We start from the raw sequence: 25,337 nt of genomic DNA on the forward strand, positions 1-25,337 counted from the left end.
TCAAATTTTGGGTCAGCTACAATCATTTCCTACTGTCATTAAGTGCTGGAAAGCTGTGTGTTAGTGGCCAGCAATTGTTTGGGTATTGGTCCTGTGAAACTGTTGCTCAAAACAGAGCGGGCTTTGCAAAGGCTAAAGACACAATGACTTGTTCTCATCTAGGTAATCTGATTAGGTTCTGAATTTACAAAGGCTGAGGTACATAATAGCATAATCATACTCAGGTAGGAAGGGATCTCTGGTGGTCATTTGACCCTACTTCCCTTCTCACAGCACAGTTAGCTTTGAAGTTAGGTCAGGCTACTCAGGGCTTCAGCAAGCTGAGTTTTTAATATCTCTGAGGATTAAAATCCTGCAATGTCTCTGGGCACCTTCCAGTGTTTGATGAACCTTGTTGTGATGTTTTTCCCTTAAGAACTATCTGGAATTTTCCAAGTCCCAGCTTGTGTCTTGCAGCCTCTTGTCCTGTCACTGTGCACCTCGGGGAAGAGCCTGGCTCCATCTCCTCTACACCCTCCCTCCAGGGAGCCTCAAACAGCAATAAAGTTCCCCTTCTGCCTTTTCTTCTTAAGGCTGAATAAATTCTATCCCCTCAGAGCTACAGCTGGTATAGGGCTGGGAAGGGTGTGCCAAAGGAAAGGCAGGAGCTTCAACCAACAGTGTTGTGGGCTGCATTAGGAGGAGTGTTTCCAGAAAGTTGAGGGAGGTGATCCTTCCCTGCTGCTCAACACTGGTGAGGCCACACCTGGAGTGCTGTGTCCAGTCCTGGGCTCCCCAGTACAAGAGAGACATGGAGCGACTGGAAGGAGTCCACCAAAGGACCACAAAGAAGACTGGAACATCTCTTGTATGAGGAGAGGCTGGGAGAGCTGGGACTGTTATTTATCATCTAGATAAATAGATTACTTAGATGAGAACAAGTTATTGTGTCTTTAGCCTTTGCAAAGCCCGCTCTGTTTTGAGCAACAGTTTCACAGGACCAATACCCAAACAATTGCTGGCCACTAACACACAGCTTTCCAGCACTTAATGACAGTAGGAAATGATTGTAGCTGACCCAAAATCTGACTCTTCAAAATTTTCTTCATACAGTATTTCAGACTTAGGATGGGTGTCCAAATTTGTGCCTTGCTTGTCCTGTGCAGCTTAAAGGAAGTGGGGAAGATGGCTCAAACCCTTTAGAAAATCGCTGACGTGGTATTGGCAAGGGGAAGGAATTTCCACATCTGAGGTGAAAGTTGGGAAAGTCCCACATAACCCAGTTGCTGCTGCCCTGAGTGATGCAAGAGCCCTTCTTGTCTTCATCACCTCCTCTGTCACCCATAAGCAAACTAAAACCTCCTCAACATTGCCCGTTTTCACTGGAGGCATTGGATAGATGCTTCCTCATGCTGTTTTTCTGCCTATAAGTGACCTGACATCCTCACTGACATTTTTCCTCTTTCACACAAGTGACTTCAGGGTCCCCAGAATTGGGGTTTTTTTCCTCCTTTTCTTCCCTTCCTTTCTCCTGCTCTTCCCTGCCTAGATAGTTGTTGGAAAGAAAAAGAGGCATTAAAAATATACGTACTTGCTATGGGAACATGGAGGAGCAGCTGCCCGTGACTCAGTGCAGCATTAGATTAGGGCAGACTGGCTCTGGGTTCTGTATATCATGGTATGCTCCAACAGCTCACTAGGATATTTCCCCAGAGGGGAAAGCCTTTGCTTTCCCTCTGAATTCATCCATCACCAGGCAGAGCACACTCATCAAAAATGTGGAATCTGGCTTCACTGCAGGATCATTACAAGGGTTTAAAAGAAAACATTTCACCACCTCATATATCTTGTCAGACAACACCTGGCAGGTCAACTGGGGAAGTGACTACCCTTCCCAGCTGAAGCACTGGCTTGAGGAATGTTATCTACAGACACAGATCAGCCCAAAGCAATCCCCCCAAGCTGGAAAACCCAGAAACTCAGATCTAATGTAATGTTTGCAGCATCTACCTGACTCTCCATATTCTGTGTATGTGTCTCACAACAGAAAGGCAAGCAATTGCCATCATGCAATACTGCCTACGCAACGTCTCATCCAGGAGTGCCTAAGGCTGACTCCATCGACCAGCAGACAATGGTTTTCTTCCCTGCTCCTTGTGCCTGGAGCCACTCATAGACCCATTTTCATGTGAGTTTTTCTGGTCCCTGTCTGAACCCGCTTACCCTGCTGGCAGCCATGGCAATGAGATCCATGGGTGAACCTTATCCTATGTGAAAAGTTATTTTCTTCTCTTTGTTTTCTAAAACCCACAGTCTGGTCTTTTCATCAACTAAATTCTCATGCCTAAATTCTCTGGTGGTGAGAAATACCATTTCTCCCATTTTGGGTCATGACTTAATCATACCAAATTATTGTTGGCTCCAGCATCTCCCAGCTAGCTGGTGGGGAAACTTCAGGCTTTTAAAAGGCTGGGTATTAGGTGTGCTATCATTGCTATGCTCTTCCGTGCCAGAGCACAAAGCCTGTGTGGCAGTACTTACAGACTTCCTCAAAAAAACAGTACACAGGCTGACACTACACTTTGTCCTGGAGTTTCTTTTCACCCGTCATGTGCTGATGAGTGGAATCCCAGGCAAGGAGAGAGACAGATGCACCGGGAAGCAAATTTACTTATTTCTTTTCCTGCTCAGGAAATGCAAGCAAACATAATTAGTATGGATTTATACAGTGCCTATAGGGACTGTGATAAATATAACCTCTCCTTTATGATTAATAAACATTTTAAAATGGTCCAGAACTGATCAAGATACTGAAATCAAGATCTTTAGTTAAGGCGAGGAAAATTCTTGAGTACTCCCATTTTGTCTTTGCAAAATCAAAAAATAGTATACTGAGATACAAATGATACAAAATCAGGAAAGCCTCCTTCTCAGCAATAAAGCCCCAGAGAGTTAACATCATCAAAGAAACTGGAAGTTAAACCAAACTCAACATTACTTATGATGTGCTGTTTATATTGGTACACAGCTGAGCGTAATTCAGGAGTGTCTGTTTTCAGTGTAGCCTTTACTTTGTTCTGCTGTCAGTGCTTACTTAAGGTACCAGGCAGAAACTACAAAATCAGATTGCAGGCTGTTTTAGTCAAGTGCCTGTTGAAGCTAATTTATCAAAGTAAAAAAGTGGTTATGAGGTATTAGTGGCTACTGAGGCTTCACTTACTTTTCCTTTCTTTTTATTGCCTTCAAAGTGAAGACCAATTGCTATTTTTCATTAGGCAGAAAAAATTCTTGTTTTCTCTGACATTAAACAAACATTCTCACTGTCCCACCAAATAAATACCTGGAAGGTGAGAGAGGGCAGAAAAGAAGAAGAAAAAGAAGAAGAGAAGCAACCTATGGGAAAGGTTTTACGGGGTAAGTAAAACCACTGAGACAAAACTATGGCATGAAGGATGATGAGAAAGGCTGCTCCTGAGGCAGTGTCCCAGCCCCAGGTTCAACACCAGTTGCTATTGTTTGCAGGGACGTGAATGCCTGCCCACACCGTTTGCACCATGGCTACCTTTAGCCATGTGTGGTTTCACTCTCCTTTGCCTTGAGAAAAATAGAGAGTCATAGTGTTGTGCTATTTATCATGAGTTTCATTTCCAACAGCACCAAGAAAATTCATACACAAGAGTGTGGAGCCAAACTAGTAATCTAAACTGTTTTCTCTCTTAAGCTTTCAGAGTGGAGGTGGGAAGCAGACAACAGAGGAACATATTTTTTTCCCCCCATGTTTCTGAATGTACGAAGGAATAGTCTCATCAAGGTTTTTGTTATAGGCTACATAGTAGAGAAGGGGAGAGAGAAGGAGATAAGAATTTTGGAGGAAGCAAGAGAGGAATATGCAAAGATTTAGGAACTCCCTGTCCGAAACAGATTTGGAGCTGCTATTCCATCACTTTGTAAATTTGCAATATTAGGAATGATGCCTCTTCTGGAAGCTGTTATCATTGGGGTACCCCAGATAACAAGCACATTAGCAGCACTCTATGCATTTATCTACAAGTGCCTAGCATTGCATGATGCTACAGAAACAAATTATACTTGGTACTTGTAAAATGCTGAGGACTGGTAGAAGTATAATTACCGGTTTTCCAGCATGACTGCTCTACTGGAGTAAGTATGGCAGAGTCGACATCTTAGTGGAGGGAAATGAGTAAAATATCTTTTTATTTCACCAATACATTCTTCTAACTCCTACTAGTGTTTGAAATCTTGATGCTTCCAGCAGAAGTGATGGCCTGGAAACTTTTTCTTCTGCCTCATTTTTCCCTTAATCATCTGCAGACAATGAATTGCCACCTATTAGCATCCCAGCCCTTGTTAAAATAGGTCCTTTTATTTTTTTTTTTACCTGAGTTATAAAAAAAAATTGTTCCGGCTTAGTGCAGTGAACTTGTCATAAACATTTAAGACGTACCATAGTGTCATATTTTCTAGGCAGTATAATAGCATTCCATTTATTGTTTCCCAAGGACTAAACTTGGAAATGAATGGCTTTATGAAGAGGCTAGTCTTATATTAAAGTTGATTGATTCCATTCATCCTCCAACAGGCTCCTCAGCAAAACAATTTCCTCTTAATTAAGCAATATGATGTAAATTACATGGTAATTGATTTAATAAAAATATATGATGCAAACTAACATGGGGAAAAACATCTTAAGGAACAGCAGAATGATTCTCTGAACAGAGCAGGTAATAGGAGGACTACTGGAAATGAGGTTAGAAAAACAATAAACCCAAAGCTTTTATAGATTTTTTTTCATCATTTCTGTTTCCCTAACAGTTACACGGATAAATTCCCTGCTATTTCCCTCATTTTCTAGCATTAAAGATGTTTGAGAAACTGTCCCCTTTTTCTCCCTTCTATGCAATTATTAATCTATTTTCAATAATAATACCATCAGTTCTGATGTTTTCTGGGGCAAATAAATGTACTTTTCTGACTTATTTTTTTGATCTAGGTACTCTTCTGAATTTCAACTGAGAGAGATTTTGAGTTTCAAGTGAGAAATGTTTTCCACTTCTTGTCCAAACTCCTGTGCTAATACTCTTGTGCACTGTTGCACAAGTGTTATTGCTTATATATACATCTTGTAGAAAACCTATGGGACAATGTTAAGGCAAAATATCCTCTGCCTGCACTCCTTATTTCAAGCACTGTTTGTTTAATCTGTGGAGACGTTAGGGACTACCCAATTGTGAAGATTCATAACACAGTACATGGTAATTTTGGGGGCATCCTTATGAAAATGTAGCTCTTTGTAGCATATATTTTCTCTGTGGCACAGTCTTCTCTGGAGCCATGTAAAGGTAGTTTCCTATCTGTCACTTGCCGTCATCCATCCCTTTATGGTGTGGATGAACCCTAGAAGTTAATGTTGCAGAAAGGAGAATTTTTCCATGTTGATCTCTGCCCAGGGATGTTCACAGGAGGAAAAACTCTTTGGTAGTGTGTGTGGGCAAGCTGGACAGAGGGAATGGAGTCACAGCAAACTGATGAACTCCTGAAAAGGGATAGAGATGTATTGAAAGGTTGCAAGAACAAAGGTTGCAAGCAAAGACTACAAGGACAGGGGAAGATACCCAGAGAGTGCTGTGAAAGGGCTGAGTGAAGCAAACCTTGGGCAAACTCCTACAACTCACATAGGTGTTTGACTTTTCTTGAAAACATTGCTAGTTGGATAAGTGCCTATCCATATGGTTTCAAGGCCTCAACAAGTGTCTGAGGTAACAATAGATTCACATCAGGCAGTCTGATTTTAGCGTGATTAGTTGCAGCTCTCATGTCTGCAAAATTAACTCAACAGCCTCATAAGGACAATCATTTTAGAAAGAGATAGTATTTTTTTCCAACTTTCCTTTAAGACAAAAATCTCCAACTGTCATTTTGTGGATGTCATTTGTTCTGATCTCAGACAGGATCAGAAAAAAATAAGCACAAATACAGAATGTTTTCTTGTGGTTTTAGGATTAAATTAAGTTTCTTTAGGAGTCCTTTAGAAACACAAATACATCTCAACTCAGGCTGTGGCCAGAGCTTCAAATTCAGGTCTTATTTTGGTTTAATTTCCTTTACTGAAGCAAACCATCAGTCTTTCCTGGCAGGCAGTCCACCCCAACTAGAATATTTTCCATAGTGAGCTCCAGATAGGCAACATCCTAATGTATGCCTTTAAAGAAAGAAGAAATATCCAGAGTCCTGATGCCTTCAATCAAAACAGTAAACAGTGATTTCCAACCAGCCTTTTCCTCAACAGATTAAATCCAGGGAGAAGCAATCATTGCTTTCTGAAATCAGCAATGTTAATCCTTGACATAGAGGAGGTTGGTGAAGAAAGGTTAGCTTTGGTGTCATCGTGCCATTAGGTCTGAACGGCTCTGAGAGATGACTAGTGCAACCTGCCATTCACAGACCCCCAAGGATTTCTTTTTTAAATGAAAGGTTGCAAAAATCTCATTCCCTATTCCAGCACTGCACACACATGTTCCCCTTCCCCCCATCAATCGGAAGAAGATAATGGGAATCAGGTCCTTAATGGAGAGCAATTGCAATTCTGTGCAGGTGGGAAGGCATAAAACATTTGCCAGCCAACCTGTTTTGACTGGTGATCAATGAAATATTAATATGTGACCTTCGTCACTTTCACTTTCCATTAAAAACCTCAGGACACTGGAACCAATGTATTTAAAAACACTTCTGCTTCCTGGTAATCAGTATTTAAAGGAGAAATAAAAATATATCTCTGCTCCTTGCATTTGTGACCAGAAAGCTTCCTCCAGACTGGCTCTGGTCTTAGATGCCAATGTCCTTTTTAAAGGATTTTGCATGCAACTGTGTGTGAGAGACATGTAACTTCTCTGCATATCCAAGCAACACTTGCCTATGGAGATGAAGAGATGAAGGGTTCTTGCTCCAGCCAGCCCCGTTGCTGGACTGTTGCAATGATCTCTCCTGCCCAGCAGGATTCAAGAAAACTGTGTAAAGTCTAAAAGAGTGGAGCTACCTCTTACTAAAGGTTAGTTGAATGTAAAGCTTAGTATTGTGTCTTTTCCTGAATATGTTGATTTATGTTATAGGGTGGCAAGATAGCTGGTTTAAGCAGGAATGAACTAGTAAGAATTTACTCTTTTCCTTTTCAACCAGTGCTCATAATCAAGCATATTTGCATGCACAAAGCTTCCTTAGTGTTCAATGACAACCTCACTAGTGTCACCAACACCACAGATGAGTAAGCTGGTCTACAACCAGAATAAACCTTAACTCATCCATTCTTTGCCGTGCAGATGAAGACAGCTGTCTGGGAATGATAGGAAAGATGGCTTGGGGGCTGGAGGCACAAAATGTAAATGTAAGAGGTGCATCACTGGTGTTCAGGTCGTGCCACAGGCTTCCTTCATGAACTTTGGTAAGTAACCTCATTTCTTGCTCTCAACAGATCATAAACTCCTTTGTGTCTGTTGGACTCAGAATTGTTTATTGCAGCATGGCTTTGTGTCTGTGGTATGAGGTGAAATCCTGAAGCAGCTACAGTTAGTAGGAGATTCTGACCCATGGCTGAAATTTCACCCCAAGGCATCGTTATGATCTTGCTCATGTGTGAATGTTCCTAATAAGTTAAAAGATACTGCTTATCTGAGGGAAATTATACAAATGTCTGGTATTAGTAGTTCTGGGTCATGCAGTGTTACAGATTAAGTGATGTTAAGAGTTGTTTCATGCATGATAAGCATGCAGAAGGCTTGGGGCAGAAATTAGAGTAAAAATGAAAATTTTTTTCAGTGCACAGACATGTTTTGAGCTGTTTTAACTTGATAATGATTACAGATATAAGGTCACAATTTTAATCACTTTCTTTTCCTTCTTTTTTTGGGGGCGTAATAATATTATTTCCTTCTTTTCTATTGGATCAAGTTATCCTGCCATTACATGGACTGTCCTATGGTTTTGCATCACCCTGCAGCAAAACTAACCCTGGACAAGAAAATAAAGTTGGAAACAGTGTGAAGGAAGTAAATGTTGTGGGCAGAAAGACATCTATAACACCTGACTGAGCATCAAATGTAGGCTTAGTGGTTGGTGGAGGAAGGAAGTCCTCTGGAGCTTCTTTTCCTTAAGCAGTTCAAATTCCTTTCCCACTGCTGGCTCTGCAAGGCTCGATGGAGAGAAGTGTTATTGCTTGGTGCAATATGGCTTGTGTCTGCAGTGCTCGGGGCTGCACTCCTGGCGTGGAATGGCCAGGACACTCCTTGACCAAAGTCTTCTCTGATCCACTGTGCAACCCCTGTGACTCTGAAACATATAGATCACTGTTATATATGTGGGTGGGGTTTTAATCCAAAGTGCTTTATGTGCCAGGGATGGTCGTGTCACAGACTCCTCAGTTGGTGTCTGTGTGACAGGCATGTGATCTGTCCCCTGAGACAAGGGGGGAGGCTGCAAGGCTTTCTAGGACACTGCTGGGGCTTGTCCTGGGAGGGAAGAGCTGAATAAGATGGCATCTGTGGCCACAGTGTCTGTCTGCACTGTTCCCCCATCACTTGTGCTCAGATTTCCTCTGGGATGGAGATGATTGATTTACTCCAGAAGGAATGAACTGCCACACAGGCGCTGCAGAAGGCAGTGGAAACAAGCTGTAGAGAGGGAAAAGATAATCCCAGCTCAAGTCTTTACCTTAATTGTACCCTGGGCAGCAATCCCCACAGTAAAAGAGAGCATTGGTCTCTACTCTTACTGTGACTGTGGGCCACATGACACACAAAAGGCTCTTAAAAAATATAAATTGTCTCACATGATTGCTACCCCAAGTGATCGTTCCCTGCAGAAGAGAGCAAAGCCTAATGCCCCCTGCCCCTGCCCACTCATGCCAATATCAGCGTGTTTCTTTTCCTCAGCTCATCTTGACACACGTGGGAACAGGCTTGTCCATTGATGCTTTAGGTTTTACGCTTTTTCCTACTCTGAAAGGGTATGGATCATTGCAGAAACCAGTTGCTTTCTGCCTCTGGGAAGTGAAGAGTGTGGTAATATGGGGCACTTGTGGCTGACATTTGCAGATCTTATCACCACCCCTAACTCTGATGTCAGGGGACCAATCCCTGCAGTAAAAGAGCATGTAAAGGAGGAAGGACACTTGCCAGCCTTTGTCTTCTTTGTAGCTGTATAAATGCTCTAGCATTCAGCAATATGCTGGACTCATGAAGGTTTCCAAACCCTTCAAACTCTGATCACAGTTATAAGTCACAGTACCAATCTGTCTTGTAAAAGAGCTTGAAGAGAATTTCCTCTTCTCAACACAAATCCTCTCACTGTGTCTATAGGCCTTGCATATTGCAAGAAGTAGTTATGCTTCTGACATTTTATATTCTCCAAGCTATTACTGTAATCCCAACACAAACCCTAATGTTATTGACAGACAGCAGGCAACCCCCCTCCCTAAAGGAGTACATAATTTTACCTCTGCTAACACCAGCTGTCCTTACACTGTTGAAAGCCCTACAGCAATGTATGCCTTGTTAAAGTGAACTACAGAAGCCAAGCCCACCCCATCCCCTGTGTCTGCTGATAGCCAAGGGATCATTCCCTATGGGAAAAGAGAACCTATGGCCTTGGTAACAGCACCACCAGTCCTTTTTCTAGCATTTCGTGCCCTCTAGAATAGACTGGCTTCTAGAAAGTGTCACTGTCCTCACCCTAATTCCAATCCCAACTGTATCTTTAACTGTAGCAAAAGGACCACAGTAAAAATGAAAAGAAGGAACTGGTCCCTGATACCATCTTTCTGCCTAATTCTGGGGTCTCTCTAGAATCCAGATGGAAATTGATCATTAGAATAAATCCTTACCATAAACCCAAATCCTACCACCAGCCCTCCTTGTAGGCAGGAGCTAATAACCACAGTGAAAGAGAACGTGACACCTACAAACATCATTCTTCTTCCTAAAGCTGTGGGTTCTGATGTGTGAACTGGCCTCTTAAAGCTGTTGCTAGGTATATTGTCTTTGAGGATGGCATCAGGCAGAGATCCTGGGACAAATAGGTGTGAGGCAGCTGATTCCTGACCCTTAGCAAGCTCTGGACTGACTACAGCCTTCCTGCATAGCAGCTGAAACATTAAAAACACACACGTTCATTCATACATGTGTTCACTCACATACATATACATAGTGTTTTCTCTGTTCAAAATGGATATATTAATGACATGGCTTTTCTTCCAGCCTTCAGAGAAAGGCTTTTTGTAACAGGAAGGGTAGGTCATTCCCTGTCCCTAAGAAGAAAGGTTTAGAGAGCAAAGTCTGCTGAGACAGAGTTGAAGGAGTGTCCTTTGGAGGCAGCCACATTTCTTGCTTTCCAAGTGCCCGTTTTACAGACCCTGGGAGACGCTGTCCTCTCAAGGTGCCTGAGTTTCCTCTTGGATGTTCACTCCCAAAGGGAGCTAACATGCATACAGGATGTGTAATCAGTAGAGTTGGGCAAAATGAGGAATGACCCGATTTGCCAGTCCAGACACATTAGGCAGCTACTACCTTAATTACCTACTGGGTGTCTCAGTTTAGGTGATGTGACAATTTCCCAATGATAGCAATTATCTTTTCAGGCTGCAATTCACTTTTTGGTGGGTTTATCAAGGCCTCCTAGATAAAATATGCATGAGCACATCTTGCCCATCCTCCACAACCAGGCTTCTCCTACCAATGGGTTAGCAGGCATCCTGGTGTAGTTGGCAGCATTGGAAATGTTTTTCATCCTTGCCGTAGCAATGCGATGGTGGAGAGCTTACTTGCAAGAGTCCTTTAAACTTGTTCTTGGTACCATTTTCTTGATCTGAGTTCATCCATATTTTACTAGAAAATGGTACAAAACAAACATAGAACTAAGGCATAACCTTTAAAAAAACAGAGATGCAGACAGACAAGATTATGAATGCTGTATTTTTTTTTTTACTTGTCTCATTCCTGAAGCTGCCTTCAGCAATTTCTGTAAGAAAATACTGTTATTAGTTTTAGTAGTATTACAGTAGCATTCAGCTAATGATTTTTAGGAAACGGTTACAGAGATACCTATTTGTCTGTGTATGTGAAAGAGAAATATGCCATTTATATAAAACATCCTGTCCATAGTTGTATCCAGTTAGTATTGGAAGACTGTTTATATACTCAGTTGTACTCTGTTGGTGCTAAAATTGATTCTTGGCTGAATTATTTTGCAATAGGATAAACCCACTAATTGTGCACCTAAATAAAATTGCATTTTAACAAATTGAATGACTTTTATTTTACCTTGGATGATAATTTATTGACACAGATAGAACTCCTTAATTAAATTTGGCATAGCCAGGTCTGCTGAGGACACATTAAACCCTTTTGTCATGTGATTTTAGTGCTTTTTTAAAATTTTAGACCATCCCGATATTCCTAGATTAAATCGTGTTTATTATGGCTGTACAGCCAGTCAATTATTTTGACTATGCAGTTCTTAAGGATCCCACGTGGATTTAGCATAGATCTTCTGTGAAGAAGGACTATTAATTTATAATTTCTCATTAAATACATCAGAGATTGAAATCCATTGTTGCTATTCTGGAAATAGATACCCTAATTCAGGAGTACCTAGCCTGCAATCTGTAAAAATGGAAGGCAAGCAAGGAGGACAGACTTACATTCATCATCAACTCTCAGAGTTCAGATCTCAATAAAGCTGGGAAAGTTTGGTAGAAAAAAAAAAAATAGCTGCAGCATCGCCAGTGCTCTCAGGGAAACTGAAGACTCAGGGTGTCACCTACACCTCTACAGGTATTGTCTCACCTAGAGGAGAAGCCAAGGAAGTGATCCTGTCCTCTGCAGCAGGCAGAGCAGAGTGATAATCCTTGTAACGTGGGGCTCTGGATCCTTCCAGGACACCAGAGTTGGTCCCTCTGATCTTCTGCTTTGTGGAGTGCAATGGAAGCTTGAACCAGAAAGTAAATATCCATAAATGTCCACTAAAGCTTGAATCAAAAGGAACTGTTGGTCTGCTCTGCAGGGCAAACCTCTAAAGCACCTCAGATCCCCAGCAGTGGGTGCTGCCAACCCCATGCCCCCTTGAAGTGCTATAACTGTCACCAGACAAACAGGTAAAGAGATAAGAGCCCTTCTAATGCAAGATTAGCAGATGTCTTCTTGCTCACTAATAGGCCTGCATGATCAGGGAGGGGAAAAAAAGCTTTAAAATTGAATTCTTCCTTTCATACTTGGGACAAGAAGACATGGTTTAAATTCTGATTTTGTTATTGTGCTTCACTCATAATAATGACACATTTTCTCTTGATTCCTATATCCTCATTGTGTTTAGATCTTATGTTCTTGTGTTATACAACTACACATTGGTACTACACGCAGATATTTACATTCAGAATAAACACACAGAGAAAAATTGCAGCTGAAACCAACCATGAAATAAAGATACATGCAATATCAGAGTACACGTATCAGATTTCAGTTAAGGTTTCCCCCCTTCCTAATTTTGCAAACATATTGCTAAATGGTTTTCAAACAATGAGATAGCTGGTTTTGTTTCTTTGGGGGGAGGGGGGGGGGAGGGGAAAGACAAACAGTGGCTTTGCTGCAGCTTGGCTCAGGGAATGGCCTCTTTGGTTTGAAGGGATATTGCCCAATCAGGCTAGAAGGTTTGAAAACCTTCTTTGGGTTAAATAGGCCAGTAGGATTTTGGACTATACTGAAATGGCACAGGATTATTCACAGGTAATACCTTGGGGTGCTTGGGGGTCACTGGTTATTGCCATCTTCTGCCAGTAGCACCCTCTCTTGCTTTCTCCCAGTTTATAGCTTCATTTTGCAGTCTGTCAGCCTAATTTTTTTGTCCTGTCCACCAGCTTTCCTTTAGTAATACAACAGGCATAAACCATCAAGCACCTCAAATCAACTCCTTAGGTTTTCAGAATAAAACTATTAGCCAAGGGAAAGCACAACTTCTTCCCTCCTTTACCCATCTGGTGCATGCTCTGCAGGGGTGCAAACTGTCAGTGCATAATAGGCTGACAGGGTATTAAGAGAGTGGCCACCTTTACAAGGTACGAATTTGTATTTGTATGACTTTAAGAATTTTTTTCTTCCCTCAGTTTCTGCTGTATTTTGAAATGGGCTATGTAGCTGCGTTTGGCAACAGAGACGAAGGAAAAGGAGGCAGGGGTGAGGAATGAAACCATAAACAAGACAGCCCGAGACAGCCCCTTGTTGTGAGCCTTCCTACTTTGACACATGCTCATATTTTTTAGAGTACAGCACATTGAAGTTGATTGTTTTGGCTGCTCTTGCTCCTGGTTCTTGGCTTCCATCCTGGCTTCTGGAATACCAGGAGGAGTCCACCCCCTGCCAAGCTCACAGGCACAGTGCAGGGGAGCTCATCAGCATCATCTGCCCTCTGAAAAGCTAGTCCTCTGCTGGGCATACGGGGGGAATCGAGTCTCAGGTGAGGTGACAGGGCTGCCAACTCCTACTAGGGGTTTCAAGGGAGTGGATGGCACAGAATGGATATGGAAAGACAAGACTGATACTCAATCCCTTGTTTTTAAAAAAAAACAAACCAACAATTAAATAACTTCATATGAAAAGTGTGGAGGAGGCCAAACCAAACACATTCTTTCCCAAACAGGTATAATCTAAAGTTTTAGAAAATTTCTGAAGATATCTCAGTTACAATACCTAGAACAGAAAATTTTAAACTGTCTGCTGGCACTCAGTGGGTAAATAGCAACTATTGTCTGCTTGTTGGCTTTTTCTTCTCTCTCTTTCAGATCTGTCTGCTCACCTGATTCTCTCTGTGGCCTGTTAACTCTGAAACTTACTGTTGTCATTCAGGTCCAGCTAGAATGCTGTGTGCTGTGTGGGACACTGCACTTTGAGAAAAGCAAAGACTGACTGAAGAAGGTCCAGGAGCCCACAATGAGGTATGTCTTCTGAAGAAAGATTGAACTGACTGGAATTGAGGGGGATATATGATAATTGCCTTCAAGAGTGTAAAAGGCTACTGTGAGGGGAAGGAAATACAGTCATAGAACCACTGAGATTGTCAAGGACCTGTGGAGATCATCTAATCCAAGCACCTGTTATGAGTATGGTCAGCTAAAGCAGGTTGCTCAGAGCCATGTCCTGTTGGGTTTTGAATATCTCCAATGATGAAGTCACCACAGCCTCTCTAGGAAACCTCTGTCAAGTTCAACCACCCTTAGAAAGGTTTTGTTCTTATATTTAAATGGAATTTCCTGTGTTTCAGTTTGTTCCCATTTCTTCTTGTCGTGTCACTGGGCACAACTAAGAAGAGTCTGGCTCTGTCATCTTTACTCCTTCCCATCAGGTATTTATACACATGGAGAAGATCCCTCTGAGTTTTCTCTTCTCCAGGTTGAATGGGCCCATCTCTCTCAGCCTGTCCTCATATGTCAGATGCTCCCATCCCTTAATCATCTTTGTGGTCCATCACTGGACTTCCTCCAGGATGGAGCATCTCTCTTTTACTGGGAAGCCCAGACCTGGATGGAGCACTCCAGGTATGTCTCACCGGGGCTGAGCAGAGGGGAAGGATCACCTCCCTCAACCTGCTGCCAATGCTTTTCTTAATGCAGACCACAATGTTTTTGGCTTTCTTTTATGGAAGTCACATTGCTGGCTCAAGGTCAAACTTGGTGTCCCCCAGGTCCTTTTCTGCAAAGTTGCTTTCCATCCAGTCAACCCCCAGCCTCTACTGGGGCAAGGAGTTGTTACTTCCAAGGGGCAGGATTTTGCTGTTCCTTTTGTTGAACTTCATGAGATTCTTCCTGTCAGCCCATTTCTCCAGCCTGTTGAGGTCCTCTGGATGGCAGCATGACCTTCTGGTGTATTAGCTGCTACTTTCAGTTTTGTGTCATATGCAGACTTGCTGAGGGTACTCTCTATCCCAGCATCAAGGTGATTAATGAAAATGTTAAACAATACAGGCCCTGGCATCGGCCACTGGGGCTCACCAATGGTGACTGGCCTCCAGTTTTACTTCATGCCACTGTTTGCAATACTTTGAGCCTGGCAGTTCAGCCAGTTTTCGGTTCATCTCACTGTCCACTTCTCTAGCCTGTACTTTATCAGTTCTTCATCATGTAATCTATTTGTCAGCTCTGTAGTGGATAGGACAAGAAGTCGCAACCCTAAATTTGAGCAAGAGATATTAATATTAGACAAAATAATAAAGCTTTCCAATGTTGGTGACAGTGAAGCACTAGGACAGATTTTGTGAGGAGATGGTAGGTGGAATAGATGACCCATTAAGGTGATCTCCAGACTTGCAAAGATAAGCAAAGAAAGTGCAGAACTGCATTCCCTCTCTGATTCCTGCCTGAGGTAAATGGGCATCTGGAAAGTCTCTGATCAGGCCAACAGGTTGTGAAAAGAGGCAGGAAGAGACACTGCCCAAATAAAAACCATAGACAAACATGTTGTTCAGTTTGATATGCAATTTCTTCTTAGAAGGGGAAACACAGAGCTAGATGTGCTGATTTGGAGGCACACTGGTGGGGTGATGGTGCAGGAGGAGCAGGTGGCACAAGCTGAGGTTTTCTCCTTAGCTACAACTCGGAGTTTTTGTGCAAGTTGGGACTTGCGTGTTCAGGGCTTTGGTTCTGCATGTGAGAGAAAGGGATGGCAGACTCCATTAAGGGAGTCTGAATCAGAAGTGATTCATAGCTTGTGAGGTACTCAGATATTTCATATGAGTGCCATAAAATGACTTGAAAAGAATCAAAAGTGAAATATGAGGCTGGATGAAAGGGAAAGGACAACGTAGTGTTCCACCCACTTTTAAGGTCAGAAGAGACCATTATGGTAATTCAGTCAGGCTTCTCCCATAGTACAGACCTCAGGACTTTGCTGAACTAATTCATACTTCAGAGCAACAGCTGTGATTGAACTAGAGGACTTATTTCAAGAGAAACTGCCCAACTTGTTCTTAGAGGGAGAACGTAATGGGAGAATTCACCACTGCCCTCAATAAGTTGTTCCTTCCCTATTAAATATATGTTACTTCTTATTTGTCTTGGTTTGACTCCTGACTGTCTGACTTATTTCATGTTGGTATGCTGGCTATGCACACTGTTATTCTAACTCTATTCCCTGGGCGTGGGACTCTGAGCATCACTAAAGGCTGAACAGATTTTTCATCTATTAAGTTAACTAACTCCCTTGAGCCCTTAAGCCGTGGGGGAACCAGGAGACCCATTAGCACTCTCTAACTCTTGATTCGGGGTGAGTGCCTAGGCTGTGACCTGATTTTATATGGAGGTGCACACAGCCTGCCACTGCCACCACTCTCTGTGCTCTACTTCTACACCAGAAAAGCCCAAGTGAACTGACTGGGTAGAAAGCCTCTTCATGTGTCTCCCCAAGGGAGATGGGAAGGGGACGAGGACCCTATGATGTGCCGCAGGATGTGTACCCAAGGTGGGCTAGGTGGATGCACAGAATATCCCACCCTAACAAGCGCTCAGCAAACTATTAACATTTTTTCAGGCTCATCACTGAACCCTCTCTAGGATTTCAGCCTTGCCCTGTGGACCCCATCTCCAGAGGTACTGTCCCAAGGCCAGTCATGCTGGTGCTGAGCACAGTGGTAATGAAACTTCCTGAGGTAAAATGACAAGCAAATGTTCTGCAGTTTTCTCTACAGATTTTATTTTGATTTCATTTGAACGGTTCTATGCCTAATTGTTTGCCTATAGTGAAAACTTAATGTGTTGATTTTCCAAGGGCTACAGAGCAGCACTTGGAGAACAATCAGTCAGATATTTTGTCGCATCCCAGGCAGCCCTAGCAACATTTGCCTGAAATGAAATGTAACATCTCTACACTGCAGGCAATATTTTTGCTGATAACGCTTCTGTGTATCTTGCTAAATAAAAATAGATCCCTCCTTTTTTGGTTTAGACATCAGTTAAAAGTAAAACCAAAACCCCACTTGCATTAAGATGACACAGTACCAAACTGGAAGCTGAAGTCGTCCTCCACATTTGGCTGCGGTCACATCAGGTCCCAGACTTGATCCTGAGCCATCTGCTAATTGCTGTGGTTTTGCAATCATATATCCCAAAGCTAATTTAGTTTGGAAGAAGCTGTTGGAACATGGATTCATCCCTGGAAATCACATAGCGTCTCTCTTAATGGGGACTGCAGATTGCTAAACTGCTCCAGCCTGCTTTGCCACAGGATAAACTCAGATAGTGTCCTGTCTTTTAAAGAATTCTTACGCCCTGGGGTGTTGAGTAGCTTTGGAGGATGCTGCAAGCTAAGGGAAGCCCTGAGACCATCTGTCCTCATTATCGGACTCAAGGGCTGTAGAGATACTGAACCTGTGGACATGATGGGGAAGCCCCCCGGAGCACCCAGGAACTCCATATAAGAGCTTGCCAGCAATTTGCCTGCCAGCATGTGGGAACTGCTTTGTCAGGCAGTTATGGGGCCCACGGTGTGTGGGATGCAGGGTAGGCCATGCTGTGGGATGAACTGGAGGTTCCTCTGTCCTGCAGCTGCCAAAGCCCAAACTGCAGCAGTGCTCTGCACCCCAAATCACTACCAGGCACACTAAGAAAAGGCAGAGGCTAAATGCAGAGTGCGTTCAGACCAAGGTGGGATATTCAGATTACTGAAAGCCTGAGTGTGTCCCTTTGAATGCAGCAACAGCACAAAGCATTTCTGGTGCTGCTGTACCAGCCTCCTTGGGGGCCTTTGTCCTGGACATGGGTCTGTCACAGGTATTAGAAACACCAGACTAAACAAAATGTGTTGGAAAGATAGGCACTGATGTGTCATCATCTTCTGCTGTTACAACCAGTGCTCTTATGATCTCCATTACTCTGATGCCCCATTTGACTCAGTCTTTTAAGGTACTTGTCCTCAAGACACCCCGGTGAGGTAAGGGAAGTGCTGCAGATGGGCACAGACACCACGTCTGTGTTAATAATAGTAACAAACATTCCCAGAGCTGTCTGGTGCTGCCGAGGCCAGAAGCACCATGACGGCTGTGAGGGCTAACAGGGTCACTCCTGAGTGGGACCACAAGTTAGTAGGCACAGGCTGTGGCATGAACTATGTCCATGGGGCAGGCCACATCTCTCTTGCACATCCCCCAGCCCCCTTTTCTCTGCCCCATGTTTGAGGCACCATGACATGCGTGGGCTCTGAAACTGGGCTCTGCAGGCTTCACCACCAGGTTAGCAGTTTCTGGTTAAGTGGGTGCTGCATCTGCTTTTGCAGCCCATAAAATGTGATGTCTTTGATGCTTTTGCTATTTCCCCAGGCCCAGGGGGAAGGAGACAGCTGCCTCCTTTGGGTTGGAGCCAGCAGAGGCACAGCTGGCCATGTCAGATCAGCCTCATGCCAGCAAAGAAGAGAAGTCCACCTCTGAAGACTAGCAGTCTCTGACAGCTTCTGATGAGCTACAAGCAGCATGGAGTCAGCAGGTAGATTGGAGTGGGGTGGGGGGTTTCAAGGCTGCTGGACAAACTGCTCCTTCACAACTGCTGTCTGGGACATCCTCACAAAATAAGTCCTCTCCTTACCTGGCCACGATCACCTCAGACTTATACCTTCTACAAGGGTCTGGGTTTTCTTCTTCTTCCCTCAGCACCACTTAACTGTTCTCAGGATGAATTTGGGATGGAATCAGGCTGTCTTTCCTGGAACAGGTCCCTGTGCTTTTGCTGTTTGCAGCCTGTGCATTACAGAGAGGGGCTGTAGTGCCTACTGCTGCTGTCAGCGCCCAACCAGCAAGAAGAGGATGGTTTCAGAGGTTGCTGCATGACCACCCTGAAGAGTGCTGGGCTGCTCTGCTCTTTACTGGCTACCCATGTTGGTAGGTTATAGCCTGAAGGATAAAGTATATCTCCTTTGGATGGCCTTAAACTTCATGCACTAGTAGAAGCCAAATGTCCCAGCTGTTGCAACAAAGGGTGTTGAGACATTCACATGCACAAAGATGTGTTAGCAGGGTCCATAGCTGATGGGATACATCAGTTCTTGTGAAAGTTAATTTTGGGGGAAAATAAAAACAAGGGGAAAGGGAAAGGGAAAGGGAAAGGGAAAGGGAAAAGGGAAAGGGAAAGGGAAAGGGGAAGGGAAAGGGAAAGGGAAAGGGAAAGGGAAAGGGAAAGGGAAAGGGAAAGGGAAAGGGAAAGGGAAAGGGAAAGGGAAAGGGAAAGGGAAAGGGAAAGGGAAAGGGAAAGGGAAAGGGAAAGGGAAAGGGAAAACTTTTCCCAATGTCCATCCAGCAAAAGACATCCTATTTACCCCCTGTGCATGCTGGGCATGGGCTGGAGGTGGTTCACAGCTTGGTGACACAGTAGGTTGGGCAGATGTGGTCCCAGACTACTGCTGTTTTGTCTGGTGCTGTTGCTACGGAAGACCATCAGTTGAGGAAATGGTGGACTGTGTCTGACATCCTCTGCATTCACACCCATGATGTAGAGGTGTCCCATTCCTCACAAGGATTACGAAGAGAGGTGCTTGAAGCTGGATGGGCAGGATGTCTGGTCTCGGACCAGGATTGCTAAGGGGCATGGCGTCAGTTCCTCCCTCACAGAGCTGGAACAGTTTAGCATCAGCTTCCTGGTGAATAGGTGGGTCTGACTGGACATTTGCATGTAAGTCAAGTTTAGATGGGTTATTTTGTTCCTATTCTGGACAATAGGCTTGTGGAAGCTTCACCTCCATTTCCCTTAGTCTAAAAGCAGATAGTAAAAGACTCCACCACTCTTGCTCCACTCAGTCCCTCTTACATTGCAGTAAGAATAGCCAAGTTGATTGCTGCCATGATCCTGCTATGAGCAAGTGCAGTTGTCTTGTCTATTAAAAAAATGACAAAAAGCAGCTTCTACTAGTGGAGTTTTTTTAACAGGATGATGCTGAATTCAGAGTAATTTGAAGACTAGTGTGAGAGCAAAAGGGTTTCATTAGGAGAAATTCTGCTAGAAGATGGTGCAGGAAGACATACCAAAGTGACACACTCCCTATTGCTTCCTGCATTACCTGACCCATGCCACAGTCAGACAGTGCTTAGGATATTGCTAGATTAAGTGCTACCAGGCACAAGCCAAGAACATGGTGGACGTAATTCAACAGTAGAGGCAAATGTGCTCTGCATTGTAGGCACATGCCCTCATCTCATTTTGATTTCTTGGGCAGAGGTATACCCAGAGAAGCTACATCTCATTTTCCTGCAGATATTGCTGTCCCTCCCACTGATGTCAGATTCATCCAGACACTCTAGGTAAGCACACAAATATTTTTGTAGACTTGTCTGAGCCACGTGGCCCACCATTGTTTGGAAAGTCTATGACAAAGGAAGAAACTTAGCCTGTATCAGTCTGGCTGCTGTACTTGGGGTGCTCACATGGGTAAAGGAAGGTACCAGAAACAGGCAAGGTGGGACCTGTGCTCATCGTCCAGCATCCTCAGGGCAGGGGTCTGTCTTTTCTTCATTTGTCTGCAAAGCACATAGCTGTGGCCTTGTGTAAATAATGCATAACATGCACAGACATATTTTCTACACGTCTCTCCCCGCACAGATGGCTTCAATGGGAAAATGCCATTGCTGATCATTAAAAGACAACAAACTCTTCAATTACCAAAATAAACAAGTGGTATATTGTTGGCTCTTACAGTAACTAGGATCCTACATGGTGAGGTTTTTTTCCCAATGTATGCACCTTCAGCAAATTGATTTGATAAAACCCGGTTCCAGACATCACCTTATTTCAAGTTCAGTTACCTAGGAAACTGCAGTGTACTGCTGGGACGAGCTGCCCGCTCCTGCTCCTGTTGGAGCTATTACACACATCAGCTCTTCCTTCAGGAAGAGCAGAACGCTGCTGATGCCGACTTCTAGCCTTTTTATGCAGATACAGGCTGTGCACACGTGCAAAGAGAGGCACACATGCCCGTGGGAGGGAGACACACATACTATCCACACCTACATCTGCGTATTAAAAATTGCTCATTTAACTATGAGACTACATCTAGATGTTGTAGCTATCTATAGCATACAAATGTATAGATGTACGCACTAGCTGTGCATACATTCGCGTGTGTACACATACCCCTACGCAGAGTGGCTGGTGTGTATGTGTGTGCTTATACATGTAGGTGCTGCTTCTCATTAAATGACTAAAGTTATCAGGGCTTCCACAAAATGTTAATTTTATTTGAGGATCCGAGGTAACATGGTCCGGTTTTTTTCAGAGGACTCGTTTGTGGAAGGTCAGTTCACCTGCTTTGAGACAACAAGACCTTTGCACTCTTTGCTCCTCATTTTCTGAAAAATTAGGCCCTTGAAGGGCAGCTCTAGCATATCACAGTGGTATTTGCAAAATAGTTGGATGGTAAGAAGCCCAAGCACCACAGTTATTTTGTGAAACGCTTGATTTTACCAGATTACTGTAATGTGTCCACAACAGCAGCATGTCTCTCAGGTATGAGATATTCAGCTGCATAGTGGCCTAGGGACATGGCAGGCTCAGGTGCTAGGCTGAAGGTGGAAGGGTATAAGTGAACAGCTGGATAGGAGAATCCCATTTCCTTCCTTGCCACCAGGGCCCAGGACCTACACCTCACCGTGGGGATGCAAACACATACGTAGTCAACTCGTCTACTCTTGTTTAGCACAGATAACACTGACTGCAGCTAGTTCTTATTTAGTAGACAGTCCTGTCAACAAGAAACACCCTTTTCCCCATGCTGTCATTCAGCAATTTTCCAGAGATAGTGGATGATTTTAATGGGTTTTTTTACAGGAATGTGGAGCCCAATGTGCATCTCACAGATGGGAAAATAAAAACTGCTCTGCATATCTCTCTGATTAGATTGCTCTGTGCCATAACTCATGTAGCCATCTGCAGGTATCGGCAGTCCTTTACCCCGTCTTTCACCAACTACAAATATTGCAGTTGCTCTGGTAGAAAGGAAAATTACCTTTCCTTTCCAGCCAGAGAGGCTGCCCTGAGATGCCATGGTAGGCGATCTGTTGTCTGAGGCACATAGTCTATCCTGATGGATTTTGAGGCACAATATACATCTTGCATTATTTGCAGAAGAAGATGACCATTACCTGTTCCTTTTGCTATCCTGTATGGTAGGTCAATGGGTAACAGGGATAAGAAACTCGCAAGAAGAACAGGAGGTGAAATCCTTCTGCCCCTCTCCCCTGTCTCCATAACCTACATCTCTGAGGTAAGGAGCAGCAGAACAACTCCAGTGTATGGGCTAGAGCAGCAGCCTACAAACACCCACCCACAGGGAGCAGGGCTGTGTCTGTCTTTTCCTCCAAGACCTACCTCTCCTTCTGACCTGTCTGGCTAGAGACTCAGCTCACTGTCACAGATGCCAGTGTAGCAAGCATCAAAATTGTTGAACCATGCTATATTGCTAGTCAAAAAATTACTAGTGAAGTCTAATTGTCCAACAGGAAGAACCCAAACAATGAGTCATGCCTTGTAGAATACATATATTTGATACATATATTCAGAATATATGCAGTACACTTTCTAAACCATTGCATTGTGTTCTCACTAATTGACTACAAAACATACATTTTCCATCAGCAAGTATCCTGATTAGGCATTTGTCAGGTGCATGCTTGCCATGTCAAAGCTATTAGGGTTTGCAAGTAACTTGTTGACCTATTTAGTTTGTGCATATCTAGATAGACAGTCAGGTAGATACTTGAAAGTCCAGTTCAGTGACTGAGAAACCTTTATTTTCATCAACCTGTCAGCACTGGCATTAGCAACATGTATATGGCATTATTCAGTCTAATATAGAGTCCTGTGTTCCTTGTTGTTCCCCTGTTAATTGTTGCATATAAGTTTTATAACAAACTTGGCTCATGTCTATAATGGATACTACATATGTGTGTATACATACACACATACATACAAAGACCTGTATATATATTTATACCCATACATGTACACTCAGAAGAGCATTTATATATGTTTCAAACTCATAAACTGCTAATGTGGAAATGATAGACACAGGTTTTCTTTCATACACTACCTCCAGGATGAAGTAAGGCATTTTTAACAGTACTGAATGATGCTGATCAACAGCCTATCCAGATCAAAATCTGTGCAATGCATCTTTTGCTTCCTGGGGCAATGATTCATGCAGCTGGGGACCTACTTTTATGAATAGATGTTCAGAGAAGGGATTTGCCTATAGCAATTGTATCAGTGCCTGGGACTCTTTCCTGGAAACTTTTATATGTGTCAGACATTTCAACTGAGTTTATGTGCTGTTCTGCATAGCAGCATCTCTGGAAGGGTTTGCTTTCCTGGCTATCTATAAGTCACTGATCTTTGATTGTTGCATACCTATATCCTGGAGGATATTATGTTTGCTTGAATGCATTTCTCATTTGAAATACTGAAAATGATGAATAGAGAAGCTTTGGCATCAGCCAAACTTGTGATAATTGTCTGAGCTGTAAAAGCTGCTGGGGCCTCACAGAGATAGTGTCAGCAGATGCATCTGTGCCTGTGTTACCCTGCTTTCCCAACATCCCCAAAGCTTGACTGCTTTTTTTGACAACATTACAAAAGCAGTGTAGAAAGGGAAAGAAACACAGTTAGAGAGTGCAAAGCATTTACTTACTTGGAGAACTGACTCAAGGTATGGATAATGCTAAAAAGACAGAAGACCAGCCAGAGGGCTGTAACATCTAGGAACACTTTTTTATCTCCAGCTGATATTTTTCATGTCTTGTGCCATACAATGTCATCCTGTATATCTCCTCTGCCAGGAAACCTATGCAGGCAACAGCAAAATGCCCCAAACTGCAGCAGCCTCCCCACCCCAGATCCACAGACCCCTTGACTTTACTTAGAAGAACCAAGAACATAAAGGGAAAGTGGAGATTTCATCCCTTCCCCCCAGCTGGGGTCAAAGTTGGGTCCTTGAGCTAATGGATGTCTCTGTGAATCTCTGGTCAGTGGCCCAGCCTCACCACAAGCACATACTCAGGCTTCATCCTTCGTCTGGAACTGCTTGTGTTACCTGTGAAATTGGTCCTGCCACCTCGAGGCTGCCTGACCCTTTCCACACTATACTCCTGTTTTCATTTCTTTATATCTTAGCCTGAGCACAATACATTTTTTGGAAGATGACCATATGACAGTTTCACAGGTCCAGACCCCGTTTCCCTGTTTTAGGAGCAATGCACTTCAGCTGGAACAGGAGCAGGGCAGGGACACCAGTGGAAACAGAGGGAGTGGACTGGCTGTCTTCTGAGAGAAGACTGAATTTGTCTTGTTTAGCCTAGCAACGTAAAAGCTGACAAAAACTGGAATTGCTATCTGCAAATACCTCAGAGAAGGAAAATAGTTTCTTAAAAAAGTCAGTTTAGAATGATAGTAAATGGTTTAAAAATGCCTGGGAGTCAGTCTAGACTGGAAATGAGAAGCTCTTTCTACTATCAAAGTGATGAGGTCATCACACAGGCTTCCACAGGGTGCCATGAAGCCAAAATAACCCAATTAGCTTTAAGGTGAAGCTTGAGCAATTGATGAAAGGGAGCCTCCAGAGCCATTGCCTGTAAGTGCAGGACCCTGGATTGCATGACCTAGGAGGTCCCTTCCAAGACTGCATTCCTAAGATGGGAACTACAATTTTAACACAATACGTGAATACTGAAGTTTTAGATATCTCAAGCAAGGCTTTACTGCCTCTACCACATTTCCCCAGCAGTGCTGTGGAAATAAATGTATCATTGCTTTAGCTCTTCTCAAGTATTAAGGTGAGAGTGTGTTAGAAACATCCAGGAGAAAATTAAATAATCTTCTGGTTGGTGTTTTGTCATGTGTGCTACATATTTTATTTTCCTTTGAAGAATATTGAATAAAGGTGTCTTTAGACAACACTTCTTTTTGAAAATACAGTGTCACCATGTAATTGAAGACTGTATTTTAACATAAAGATACAGTTTCTAACTTTTCCTCAACTTTTCTAACTTTCGAGTGCTTGAGTTTTCAGTCTTACGGTTCTTTTAACAGAGAGAGGTGTTTGACCATAGTAATGCTGAGGTGGTTGCAAGAATGGTCAATTGAAACAGATTTTCATAGTGTTTCTGTGCCACTAAGATAATAGAAAGTTTGTATAATGGTCAGTAGCAAAAGTTAACAGTAACAAAAAGAATTGATTTTCTAGTCAAATTATAACTGGACTGTTTTAAGCTGTGTTTTACTAAATCCACTTTCAAGAGTTGAGTAACTAAAAGAAGACAGGGAATTTCAGCACTTGATA

This window comes from Strix aluco, chromosome 1 (genome assembly GCF_031877795.1).
Source record: "Strix aluco isolate bStrAlu1 chromosome 1, bStrAlu1.hap1, whole genome shotgun sequence".
NCBI lineage: Eukaryota > Metazoa > Chordata > Aves > Strigiformes > Strigidae > Strix > Strix aluco.